Below are 12056 nucleotides of genomic sequence, written 5' to 3'. Positions count from 1 at the left end.
CTATTATGCTAGATTATGGGCGGCAGATTTCAGTCTGACTGTGAAAAGGGTAGAGTGTAGTTGGAGACTAGATACTGTCAGTGAACAACCAGCTCCTGGTGTGAAGATAAGGAGATTAATCCTATACGTAGGACATAGGACTAGCTAACTCTGGAGTTTGCTGGAAGGAGGGAGCCAATGATTCTTCCAGACTAGCACACAGCAAAAGAGCCTAAGTCAGTGGACAGTGTTTTAATGTATGGTGGACCAGCTCAGCCCCAGCTGGAAAAAGCTAGAGTCTCTGTAATACCCGTGAAAACATTTTGACCAGGTACATACGCTATCACAAAATAGTACTTTATTCAAGTCATTAAGGAGACAATCTGCTACTGATCCCTGAAGTATAATATGGGTTAACATGGCTTTTTTCAATATACATTATGACAAAAAGAGACAACATGGCTACAATTAATTTATTGCTTTACATTTCTTGTTTGGATGAAAGTGAGAATACATCAAAGTTGTCTGATGACACCAAGTTATTTTCATATTATCTATATTACTTCTGCATGAGCATTGAATTCCTCATGATTAATCTTTATAGAAGTTAATACTAAAATAATTGATTTAAAACAAATACACTGCTTTTGGAGGGGGGAGGCAGCAGCAGGAGGAAGTATTTTCCCAGCATTTTGAATTAGCAACTTTAGGTCCTTGTGCCAGCTCTGCTCCCAACCAAGTAATTCTGAGCACAAATCACTTAAGTGTGGGACCCCAGCCTGGGATTAAGGGAATGATGAGCTCTGGTCTCCTCAATGTCTACCTGTACAATGAGGGGCTAGAGTATAAATTCTAAAGCCTGATCAAGTAGTAAGTTTTTATAAGTCTAATATCCTTTGGAGTTTATCTTGGCCTTAAATGGATTTACAATCATCTTTGTGAGCCTTGTTCTCATTTTTAAAGTTCATAAGGACCAGGCACAGTGACTCAGACCTATGATCTCAGCACTTTGAGAGGCTGAGGTGGTAAGATTATTTGAAGCCACAAGTTTGAGCCAGCCTGGGCAACATAATGAGACTCTGTCTCTACCAAAAAATTAAAAGATTAGCTAGATGTGGTAACATGTACCTGCAGTCCCAGCTACTAGGGAGGCTGAGGAGGGAAGACCACTTGAGCCTCAGGAGTCTGAAGTCTGGGAGCTATGATTATGCCACTGCACTCCAGCCTGGGCAACAGAGTGATATTCTATGTCTAAAACTAAAAAAATAAAAAAGTTCATAAGTGAGACAGCTCATCAAACAGTCCTGCCTAGGACAATAGTGACTCCTGAAATTGTTAGCTTCTGGGCAAATTTTGTTTTACAAAGACTGTGCCTGCTCCTGAGTAAAATTTTAATTCCTCCTCAACAGAAGCACTGACAAAATTGCTTCCATCTTATAATCACGATAACTTATTCATAAGCTACATATTCTTGCAAATGATTGCAAAAGTCAGGCTATTTTTTTATATAAGCTACCCCATGTGTATCTTTTTAATGGCAGTAAAACTAAATTCAGTGAGTAGGTGCCCACAAGTCCAGAATAAGTTTCCCTAAATGTCAAATGTCATCACATACTGCCTTTGTGAATGGCTGTCTTTATTCGCCAGTGTACGGATGGTGGGCACTCCAAATAGGAAGGACGCTTTATTACACTGCAGTAGAATAGTTTTCTCCTGATTTTGTCCTGAGAGTCAATGCTGAAGGCTGCCCCCTCCAGCCGTCCTAACCTGAACTGTGTCCAAGTTAAATTTTAACTATCACTAGATGTGACCTGTCACCTGCTGAGACCTATCATACCCCAGATTTGTGTTCTGCCAGAAGTAATGTTCTTAGAGTTCCCAGGAGGAATACATGTTCTAAGATGGATAAATGAGATATAGAACTAGATACAAGCAACTAGGTATTTCTTTTTTTTTTTTTTTTTTTAGACCATCTCATTTTGTTCCCCCATAGAGTGCAATGATGTCACAGCTCACGGCAACCTCAAACTCTTGGGCTGAAGAGGCCCCTAGCTGAGACTACTGGCACCCCCAGAACACCAGGGTCTCACTCTGGCTCAGGCTGGTCTCGAACTCCTGAGCTCAAGCAATCCACCTGCCTCAGCCTCCCAGAGTGCTGGGATTACAGGCCTGAGCCATCACGCCCGGCAAACAACTACGTCTTTATGAGTCCGATATATTAATGTGTCGCAGGGTTTAAAACGTGAAAAGTATCTTTTCAAGCCTATGTACAATTATGGTGACGACCTACCTGCTTGCCAGTCACAAACCTACTGCACTTGTCATGAAGAAGAAACAGGAAAAACTCAGAGGTCTAAAAAATCAATAAGGGAATTCCCCACATATTCAGACACACATACCACTCCTTATCTTTCTTGCCCACACATAAGTTCTGACATATGCTTCAAAACATAGTGCGGTTGCTCAAGCCTGCTTAGAAGCTTTATGGAGGCTTGTGCGAGGTTTCGGGTATTTTTAAAGGTTTCTTCGGTTCTGTACTTTCTGCCTCCAAATTTATAATTCTCCTCCAACTCCATCCTCCCAGCCTCTGCGCTGTAAGCTTTTGGTGCATTCCATTCACCGCTTTTCTTCCCCACCTACGATCCGGTTGGGAAATCGCCAAAAGGGAAATCCCCATAAAAGCAGTGAAAGTAAAGACCTTAGAGTTTATAAATTGGGCACGTTAAAGGCTTTCGTTTTAATCACGATTTAAGATTTAAAAGCACAAGTATCTGTGCAAAGGGAACTTTCTTCTGTGAGGATGGTCCGGCTTCATCCCCAGGCTTCAATTCCTAAACTTCTCAGGAATAAAAGAACGTCACCTCATCTCTCCCAAGATTCCGCGCCGACACTGCTCACCAGCAGCTTTTTCCCCGTATGAATCCAATCGTTTTCTAGAATCTCAAACCACCACGGAGCTCCCCGGGTCTGAGGTTTTTTTTGCGACCCCAGAGACGCTGCAGGGTTTGCTCTGTACTTCCCTAGGCCCAAGCCCACTCACCGGCGTCCGGAGTCAGCTCCTTATTGGTCTAGACGTGTGCTCGTCCCGCAGAAAGCCAATCAGAGCCTCGCTTTTTACCTCAAGGATGTGGAAACGGAAAAGGCTGCTGCCGGTCCCGGGAGTAGGGCGGGGGCGTGAGTGAGTGACAGCTTGACCGCCCAATAGGCAGAGCCCTGAGACCTGCCCCTCTGGCTCCGGGGCTAGAAAAGAGCCTCGATGCCGGCAGCAACGATGACTGGTTGGAGGTGCCTGCCGGGCAGTTCTGACTGTTGGCTGCTGGTGGCCTTTTGCAGGTGAGTGGTTTTGTTTTAGAATGTTACTACCGCCAACGTTTTCATTTTTAAATGATGTGGTATTTTATTTTGGGGCGTGGAGAAAGGCCAGTCCCTTTACTTTCCCAGGTTTAGTCTTTGGTGGGAGTCTGGTGCCCGCTCCACCTCTTAAGCTGGGACCTTTACCTGTCCCCCGGGTCCCTGTCATCCGCTGTTCTCAGAATGAGCCTCTGAGCTCATTCTGCCACCTAAAAGGAGAAAGCCGTCTTACTAGTGGGTTCTTGAGGCAAGAAAAAATAGAAGTTGAAGGGAATGATAAATTGTCTCCTGGACGTCTAGCAGAGCCTGAAGAGTAGTAGGGTTCCCTGGAGGTAATCACGGCTATGCCGCTGTATTTAGGCTGATGTCAGTCTAGCCGCATCATTTTGTGTAAGTAGACAGAAAAAAACTTAAATGCCGTGAAAAGAGAAGGAGGTGAATATATGCACTGGTTTCATGTACCGCTGGAATCTGGAGCCAAATCACAGGTTCTTGGAATCACTAAAGGTACAAAAGTAAGTGTATTTCCCGTAATACACTTTTTCTAAGGGGCAGCGCCTGGTATTACACTAGAGAAGGTCAATAAAAATGCATAATTGAAGTTAGGTTTGCCGTTAAGCTTTGAGGGATAATTGGCTGTTAGATTACTTACTGTAACTCCCACTCCCCTCTTGCCTCTCTTCCAAATTATGGAGGAGTTATAGCTTGTGAGTGGAACTGGAATATTGACTGACTGAATGCAGACCCCTTGGTGGTGGTGGGGGGGAGACAATCAAAACGCTGTGTTTCACATTAGTAGCTACTAAGGTTTTCTACCATGAAAGCAGAACTTGTGTCAGTTTGTCTTTTATTTGTCTCCCCTGAGTCTAGGGTGTAGGTTTTATCCATCTTTGTATTCCTCTAGCGTGTCATACACCGTAGATGCTCCCCAGAGGGCAATGGACTTCAGAGAAGCATAATTGAAACAAATGGCATAGTGGAAGGAGCTCTGAGTTAGAAGTCGGGATGCTTTGGTTTTACTTCTGAAGCTGTTAATATTTGTGTGACCTTAAATGAACCATTTTAACTCTGACTCTTAATTTTTACATCTTTGGAAAGCAAAGGGTGCACTAGATCATTTTCTGAAGTTCATGCCTATTAAAAAGTCTGTTTTAAAATAAAAAGGATTAGACAAAAATTTCATCATAGGTACAGAAGCAGAATCTCTTGCAGTAAATTCTGTATCGATTTGTTAGCAAATAAAAGTTCCAAGCTTCAAGAATATGTTCTTTTGTGTTCATGTTTAAACCAAACCACAGGCTATTGTAGTATTTAGAAGTATAATGTGGCAGAAAGTGTCATCCTTAATCCCTGCCCTCGGAGCCAACCACTGTTAGTTTGGGGTAGATCTTTAATAGTTCTTCTTTCCCTTCTGTACTTGGTTGAGATTAAGAGGCACCTTTTATTTTAAGTAATGATTGATATATCTGTATTTGCCTGTCTTCGTGTGTCTGGTGCCTGGACAGACACAAATGTTTGTACTGAACAGTTTCTTGAAACATCCTTGGAATAAAGTTGGTATGAGGGAATGTTTTGTATGGGGGACAGGGCAAAAAGTAGTGATAACAAAACTCTTTCACTGAAACTTGGCCACAAATTTGGGAAAAACTTTCTTTATAAAATAGGAATTAAATGTTTACCACGTCACTGAAGCATGATTTGCAGAAGATTACTTAGTATTTAGTTTGCTTCTAGGACTGTATTTCACCATCACTCTCTCCCACCACACAGTGTATGATTGATTGATGGATTGCATTCCTCTTGCCAACACTAAATTAAGCTTCTCCTCTCTAACTCTTCCCTTCTTTTTACTTTATTCACAGATTTTGCTTCTATTTATTCATACTATCAGTGTGGTAGGATCGCTTTGGTGATCCTGAAATCTGTGCCATTCTTCATGAATTTATCAAAATCTGGTCCACTGTACTTCTCACTTTTTGTTAGAGCACCTCTCTATAATCTCACTTAATTTTCCTAATAGCTCTTAGGAACCATAATTTCATTATCCTCATCGTTATGGATATTGAACCTGAGATCCAAACAACTTAAATAACTTTTTCAAGACCACATTTTTAATAAACAGCAGAGCTGAGTTCATATCCAGGTCTTTTTACCTTAAACCTTTAGGGTTTGGTGGAAAGAGTTTGTGTTGACAAAAGCTATTACCCCAAGGAAGTAAAAGACCAGAGATAGGAAGAAGGTGTTATGAGTGGGTGTTGTGCAAGGTGGTGATGCCAGGCAGACTGGAACAAGCAACGTGACCTAAGAAAATACACATTTCATTATACGTGTATATCTTTTCCCTGTAAGAGTCTACGTGGTATGGTTTGTTACTGTTGTGATCAGTAGGGTATATTAGTAGATTAGCAGATGTAAATTTGGAGAATGAAAGGATTATAATGTCTAGAAAACACTCCAGAGTGGTTGAGTTTGCTCCTGGTAAAAAGATGTTCTGACTGCAAATACAAATGGAAAAGTTACTATAACACTTTAGGAGAAGTGATAGACTATGGAATACTAGATACTTTTGGGTGCAGTCATGTTTGCCCTTTATGTTCAACTAAAAACTGTGAAGAACTGAGCCCCAGATTTCAGTTCTCTTGAGAACTGTTCCTTTTTAATTTGTCTGAGACATAGCCAACCCTCTTTTCCTACGACCTCAAACATAGTCCATTTTCTCTAAAGTTAAATTCCCAATGCAATAGTTGGGAAAAGTTTAAAAGTTGCTTAAAACTGTGTGATGAGAATCTGCACAAGGAAAATACTGTGTGGTCTAGTGTAGAAAATATATAAGTGTAACTCTGGATCAAAGGGACCCTGGTTCTACGTCCCATATTTTACAGTACTTCCACGTGATAGAGTTCAAATTTCTGGTTCAGTTTTTGGAAATGGAAGAAAAACTAAGCTTTTAGAACTTTATTTGACTTGTTAGAACTGTAATTTGACCTACCTGCTCATGAGTTAAGCGACTAGAGTCATAGACATTATTTTTTCAAACACATAAGGAAAGGATGAAGCAGAGTCCCAGGAGTGTTAGTTTGGAAGACAAGATGAGCCTCAGTTATGGGGGAGTTATGACAGGGGAGCCTCAGTTATGAAGGAAATATAATGATACAAAATTATATTTCACCCAATTTCATATGTGAAATTATATGGTCTAATGAAGAGCAGGAATGGGAAGCGGCAGAAAGATATTCCTGCTATATTTGTTGAAACTACTTAGAGATTCCAAAAATATTAGAGATGTAACATCAGAAAATGCAGTGCCTTGGCATTTTCCCCCAGTTTTCCCTCTGTGTTCCTTCCTGGCCAAAAGAATGGCCACCTTGAAACATAACTTTAATTTTATGGTGGCATTCATTGAAAGAATATTTTTTACTTGATAGCTAAGTTAGGTAGAATTCCAATACCTAATAGTGAAAGGTCTTTGAAAGTCATAAGTCACCTGTGAAGTGTGTTCTTCGAGTCACCTGTTTGTTTATTGTCAAGGCAATCGCATACCTCTACTCCAAGTATGCATTCACTGAAATGTAGGCACTGTGAAAGAATTTCTGAAGATGTCTAATAGGAGTAAAGTGTGTCATAATGACAGATTATATTTTTGAAGGAGGGTAACAGGAATCACTTTTTATCTGTATTTCTCTGAATTCATTTCTAAATAACTCAAAAGTCAGATTTTTAGACTGACTTAAATGTGCTCAGTATTATATTCTATGTCGAATGAAAACACTTTTAAATGGGATTCCATTCCTCAAGGTCCTTGCAGTTCTGGCCAAGATTAAAATCTGTGGGTTTTATTTGGATTATCTCTGACAGTTGTGTTTGTTTAAATGTTAAAATGCTAATGTGTTTAGTAGATCTGAGCTTGGGATCCAGCTAGGTCAACTATTGGCATAGGAAGGTTTCTGCCCTACTACCTGTTTTTGAATAGCCCACAAACTATGATTGGTTTTTATATTTTAAGTGGTTGAGATAAATGGTTGAAATAATAATATTTCATGTCTATGTAAATTATATGAAATTCTAATGTCAGGGTCCACACATAAAGTTTTATTAGAACACAGTCACATTTATTCATTTATGTCTTGTCAGTGACTCAGCCACAATGGCAGAATTACACAACTGTACGTAATTATAGTAGAGAACATGTAGCTCACAAACCCTGAAAAGTTTATTTGGTCTTTTACAGAAGAAGTTGCTAATGGCTGAGGTAGAGTTAGAGTGTCTTTTATGTGGCTCTCCTTCATTTTAACAGCCAATATCCTGGTCAGGTCTTCATTGTATGTTCAAAATTATTACAAAAACTCCCAGCTAGTATTTGTACCTGTGGTTTTCCCCATCTCTCTCTGTATATGTAAGTACTGCCTGAGCGTCTCAAATTCATATTATTAAACCTTTAATGATTTCCTATGTTTGTAGCAAAAACTACATTCTTTGGGACAAGGCCCTTCTCAGGCCACTATTATGTCTTATCTTCTTAGGCTAGTCTCCTCCTACTTCCTTGTTACATTGTATACTTAGAATGACCATATAATTTTCCACATGGGACACTTAAGTGTGAAAGGAGCCCTAATAATAATTACGATGGGGACACAAGCCTAAAGCCGTACTGTTCTAATGAGGCAAATGTACCATTTCCTTATCTACCTGCTCTGTCCCTGCTTTGTCAAGAGAATGCTAATCATGAAACATACCTTCAATGTTTATGGTGGAATTTATTGAACAGTTTTTTCCTTTTTATGGCAAATCAGACAAATGAGGATATGTGGTCACCCTACCTATATCCAAGCCAGTTTGAATGGGCTCACCATTCTCTATAAGCACTTGGTCCTTGGACTCCACTCAACTGTTCTTTTATGCTGGAATTCCTTTTCCTTTTTCTGTAAATCTAAATCTTAAATGTCTTTCCAGATCCAGTTTAAATAGTGCAGTGTCCACGAAGCCCTACTCAGAAGTAATCTCTCTTTTCCTGTCTCCATTTTATAAAAGAAGTGCTTTCCATGGTGTGAATTACCTTGAGCTTTAGTGACACACACAAATGTGTACACATCACCTTTCCCCCTAGTTTTTGATGACATAATCCATGTTGGATTCCCTATTCCTCGCAGGCCTAGCATGGTGCCATGCCTAAATGCTATTTGCAACACCGGTTTGAAGAATGAATTAATTGATCAGGCTGGGGAGACTAGTGAGTGTTTAGGGCTTTCACTTTATGAATCACCCATTTTAATGTGAAGTAGTGAGGAAAGGGTTTCCAAGGACTGAGGACAGAGCTTGGGTTTCAGTGTGGCAGTGTGAGAGAATGGTCCAAGGCACAGGTATGGGCTTTGGGGTCTAGTCTGTCTGAGGTTGAATTCCAGCTCTGCCAGTTAGAACCTGTGTTACCTTAGGCAAGGTGACCTCTCCTGCTTCTGCATCCGTGAAATGGGTGTAATCACAGTCCCTACTTCATGGAACAGTGGTTGAGGATCCAAACAGGGCCAAGAACATGGCAAGCACCCAGGGAATGTCAATTGCTGTGGCTAACACCATCATCATCATAGTACAGTACAGGTGGTTAAGAAAATGCAGAGAACCAAAACCATGATGGACAGTAGAAGAGCTAGAGGAAATGCAGCACCAAGATCTTTGTGTATTTTTTTTTCATCTTTTCATAGAAGTAGTCAGCTTTAGATGGGTCAAAGCAGAGTGAGTCCTGAGAGAAGGTGATCTCCACTTAGTTAAAATAACTAATCTAGCTCTTTCAAAGACTATTTCAGTAGAGTGGGAGAGGTACAAGTAGGTGTCAGGGAACTAAAAAAGTAATGGCCAGAAGGAAATAAAAATGGTGAAAGAGAAGGAGGCTGAGATAAAGAGTCGTGCAAAACCAGATCATACTTTAAAGAAGAAGAAACCCAAGGGAATGATAATTCAGTAACCGTTGTGTCCCTTTTTATGTTATAAGGTAAATTATTGATTAAAACTAGTACTTGATTAAAGTGCCAGTAATTTTTGTTGCGGGATAAATGAGGAACCTTAAGAACCAAGTGCAGGGTCCTAGGTTTTACCAAAAGCAAACTGAAACACCAAAGCTTTACATTTTAAGAAGAATAGTTCCTAATTAGGGGTGAGGAGTATAGATTCTTGGTAAGTTTCCTCCTCTAAGTTTGGGTGACGGCTGTCTGACTTGACTTTGCGCCCTGACGTATTTCCCAAGTGCAGTACTGAGCAGAGCCCTCCTCTATGCTCACCTCGTCTGTTCGTGTTTTATGAAATGGCTGCCTGGGTTTAGAAGGACAAGTTGGGACTGGAGATGCTCCTGTGAAGTCAAGCCAAGGCAGCCCGGGCCCTCAAACCACGACTCTACGATCTGCGGTCCTAAGACCTGGGTTGCAGTCCCAGTCTGCCATATAGTGGCCACGTATTTTTAAACAAGTCAATGGGTCAGAATCCTGTTTCCTCTGTGCAGATAATGGCCGTCCATGAACGTACTAAACTCACACAACAAAAGTACAGGGCGCAGAACTATAGTGGATAATTGTTCTTGGCCCCTGCTTATTCTTAAATGCATGGGGACTCTTTGAGTCAATGTTCCCTAACATCTTGACCTTGACAACTGACTTTGTTACTTAGGCAATTACCCCTAAAACTGTGGGCTCATTAGGACAATCTAATTATTTCTGTCTGACTTTGATTCAGTCAGCACACCTGCCCGGTGCCTTGTAAGTGTCACGTGGCATGCTAGAGATACATCAGGAAGACCCTCCTCAGTGTAGCTGCCCGCCTAACAAGGCGCGTAAACACTGAACAGATAATCTGCATAAGTCATCACAGGTCCACCAGATGTGTGAAAGCGGGGGCTGACCTACTTTCCACTGGGGGAAGAGACAGGGCAGAAAGTGTGCCTGGAGCAGAGGTTCTCAATGTGGTCCTCAGACCAGCAGGGCCAGCATCAGTGGGGAACTTGCTGGAAATGCAGATTCCAGGCCTCCCTTAGACCTCCTAAATCTAGCTCTGGAAAGAGGCCTCGCCATCTGTTTTAATTACGTTAATCTGTTCAGTGTGATTTGTAGCACATTAAAGTTTGAGAACCGCTGGCCTGCAAGAAGTAACACTACGCTGAGCTCTAAAGTTGCCCTATCCAGTGTGGTAGCAGATGGTCGCATGTGGCTGTGGAGTACTTGAGATGTGGCTAGTCTATATTGAGGTGTACTTTCAGTATAAAATACCAGGTTCCTTGGCAGCCTGTATACTAAAATTGGAACATTACAGAGAAGATTGGCGTGGCCCCTGCACAAGGGTGACATGCAAATTTGTGACGTGCTCCATATTTACAAAAAAATCAATAAATACCAGGTTCCAAAGGCTTCCTGTGAAAAAATTAAAAAACATAAAATGCCTCATCAGTAATTTTTAATATGGATCACATGTCAGGATGATAGTATTTTGGACCATAGGATTAAATAAAATAGGTTATTAAAATTAATTCCACCTACTTCCTTTTACTTTTTAATGTGGCTTTTAGAAAATCCAGAATTACATTTGTGGCTTGCTTTATATCTTCAGTGGACACAGCTTCTCTGAAGGATGACTGGTGGTTACCTAAAGCAGGGTGGACTGAAGTGGCGGTGGAGGGGAGGAGGTGGTGGGCGAGTATCCCAGGTAGGATACAGTATGTGCACAACTACTGATGCCAGAAAGAACCTGTCATGCTCAAGGAAATAAAAACAAAGCTCTGCAGGTCACCTTAAGGATGTTGAATTTTATCCTAAGATCAACAGGAAGAATTGAGCATCTTTAAATAAGATGCTCAGTAAGTTTGCCACAAATCAGTGAGCAAAGGAGCTACAGCTGAGTACAACAAGACTCTCAGGATCAAAGCTCCCCCACTCCAAGATGGTGAAGGAGGGGTCATTTGGTCTGGAGGTACCATTGAGGGGGAGCAGAACCTTGCCTAGCACCTGACCTTGACCCTGTGTGTGAGGCAAGAGCACATCCTCACTAGTGAGAGAAGTGTGTCACTTGGGAAGAGGGAGTCTTCAGTTCATTTTCAGCTCATTGAACCTCAAAGCTGAGTGGGAGTTTGTTTACAAAGCTGGGAACTCTGCAAGGCATTCAGAAGGGTGTGGTGAAGGAGGGCTGTAAGAGTGGGTCAGCGAGAAGAAAGCTCAGAGCATTGTGGAGATTACAGAGTCTGTCCCTTGACAGGGGGTGTTGGACAGTAACACAGAAAAGCTGGGAGAAGAGGAGTGGGGATGGGTTCTGACTATGTCTTGGGGTCTGGTGAACTCGCCATTCACCTGCTCGTAAGCTGCCAGAGACACAATTCAGCCTGCAGACATGTTTTGTTCAGCTCATATTTGATACATGTATTTGTATTAGTTGTCAATATTTAAATCAGATATCACATAAAAATGTATATTTCTAGGGTTTGGGATTTTTTTTTTTTTTGAAAATTGAAAGTTCTTGAAACCCCAGTTTCTCAGCATCACAGGGCATGGGCTAGAACTAAATAGTAGGTACTTCTTTTATTTTATGTAACAATTTTTAGGGCCTGATTGTTTTAGTTTTTTTTTAAGATACTTCTTCACTCACAGAATCCACAGGTTCTCTCTAGCCTGCCTCTAGGTCTTGAGTTTGCTATCCAAGCCTTAACCTTTAAATCAAACTGACTACAGTGTTGTGTGGTTGTTGGTAAACCAGTTCCA

General features: G+C 41.2%; 1 protein-coding gene and 1 non-coding gene across 2 annotated transcripts in view; both read left to right on the top strand.

The window, feature by feature from the left end:
• Positions 1 to 3252: 3252 nt before the first annotated feature.
• BPGM (bisphosphoglycerate mutase) overlaps positions 3253 to 12056 on the top strand; it is a 28404-nt gene continuing 19600 nt past the window's right edge. The window contains exon 1 of the mRNA XM_003791606.3: positions 3253 to 3312. The gene's annotated coding sequence lies outside the window, so the exon portion shown is untranslated. The remainder of the gene's footprint in view (positions 3313 to 12056) is intronic.
• On the top strand, positions 10579 to 10683 carry LOC111725898. The gene has a single exon (XR_002773843.1). It is a non-coding gene; the product is annotated as a U6 spliceosomal RNA (small nuclear RNA).

Source organism: Otolemur garnettii, unplaced genomic scaffold (assembly GCF_000181295.1).
Source record: "Otolemur garnettii isolate 467f Iridium unplaced genomic scaffold, OtoGar3 scaffold00049, whole genome shotgun sequence".
Taxonomy (NCBI): Eukaryota; Metazoa; Chordata; class Mammalia; order Primates; family Galagidae; genus Otolemur; species Otolemur garnettii.
Note: the sequence above shows the minus strand (reverse complement) of the source record. Positions and strands in the feature narration are given on the sequence as shown.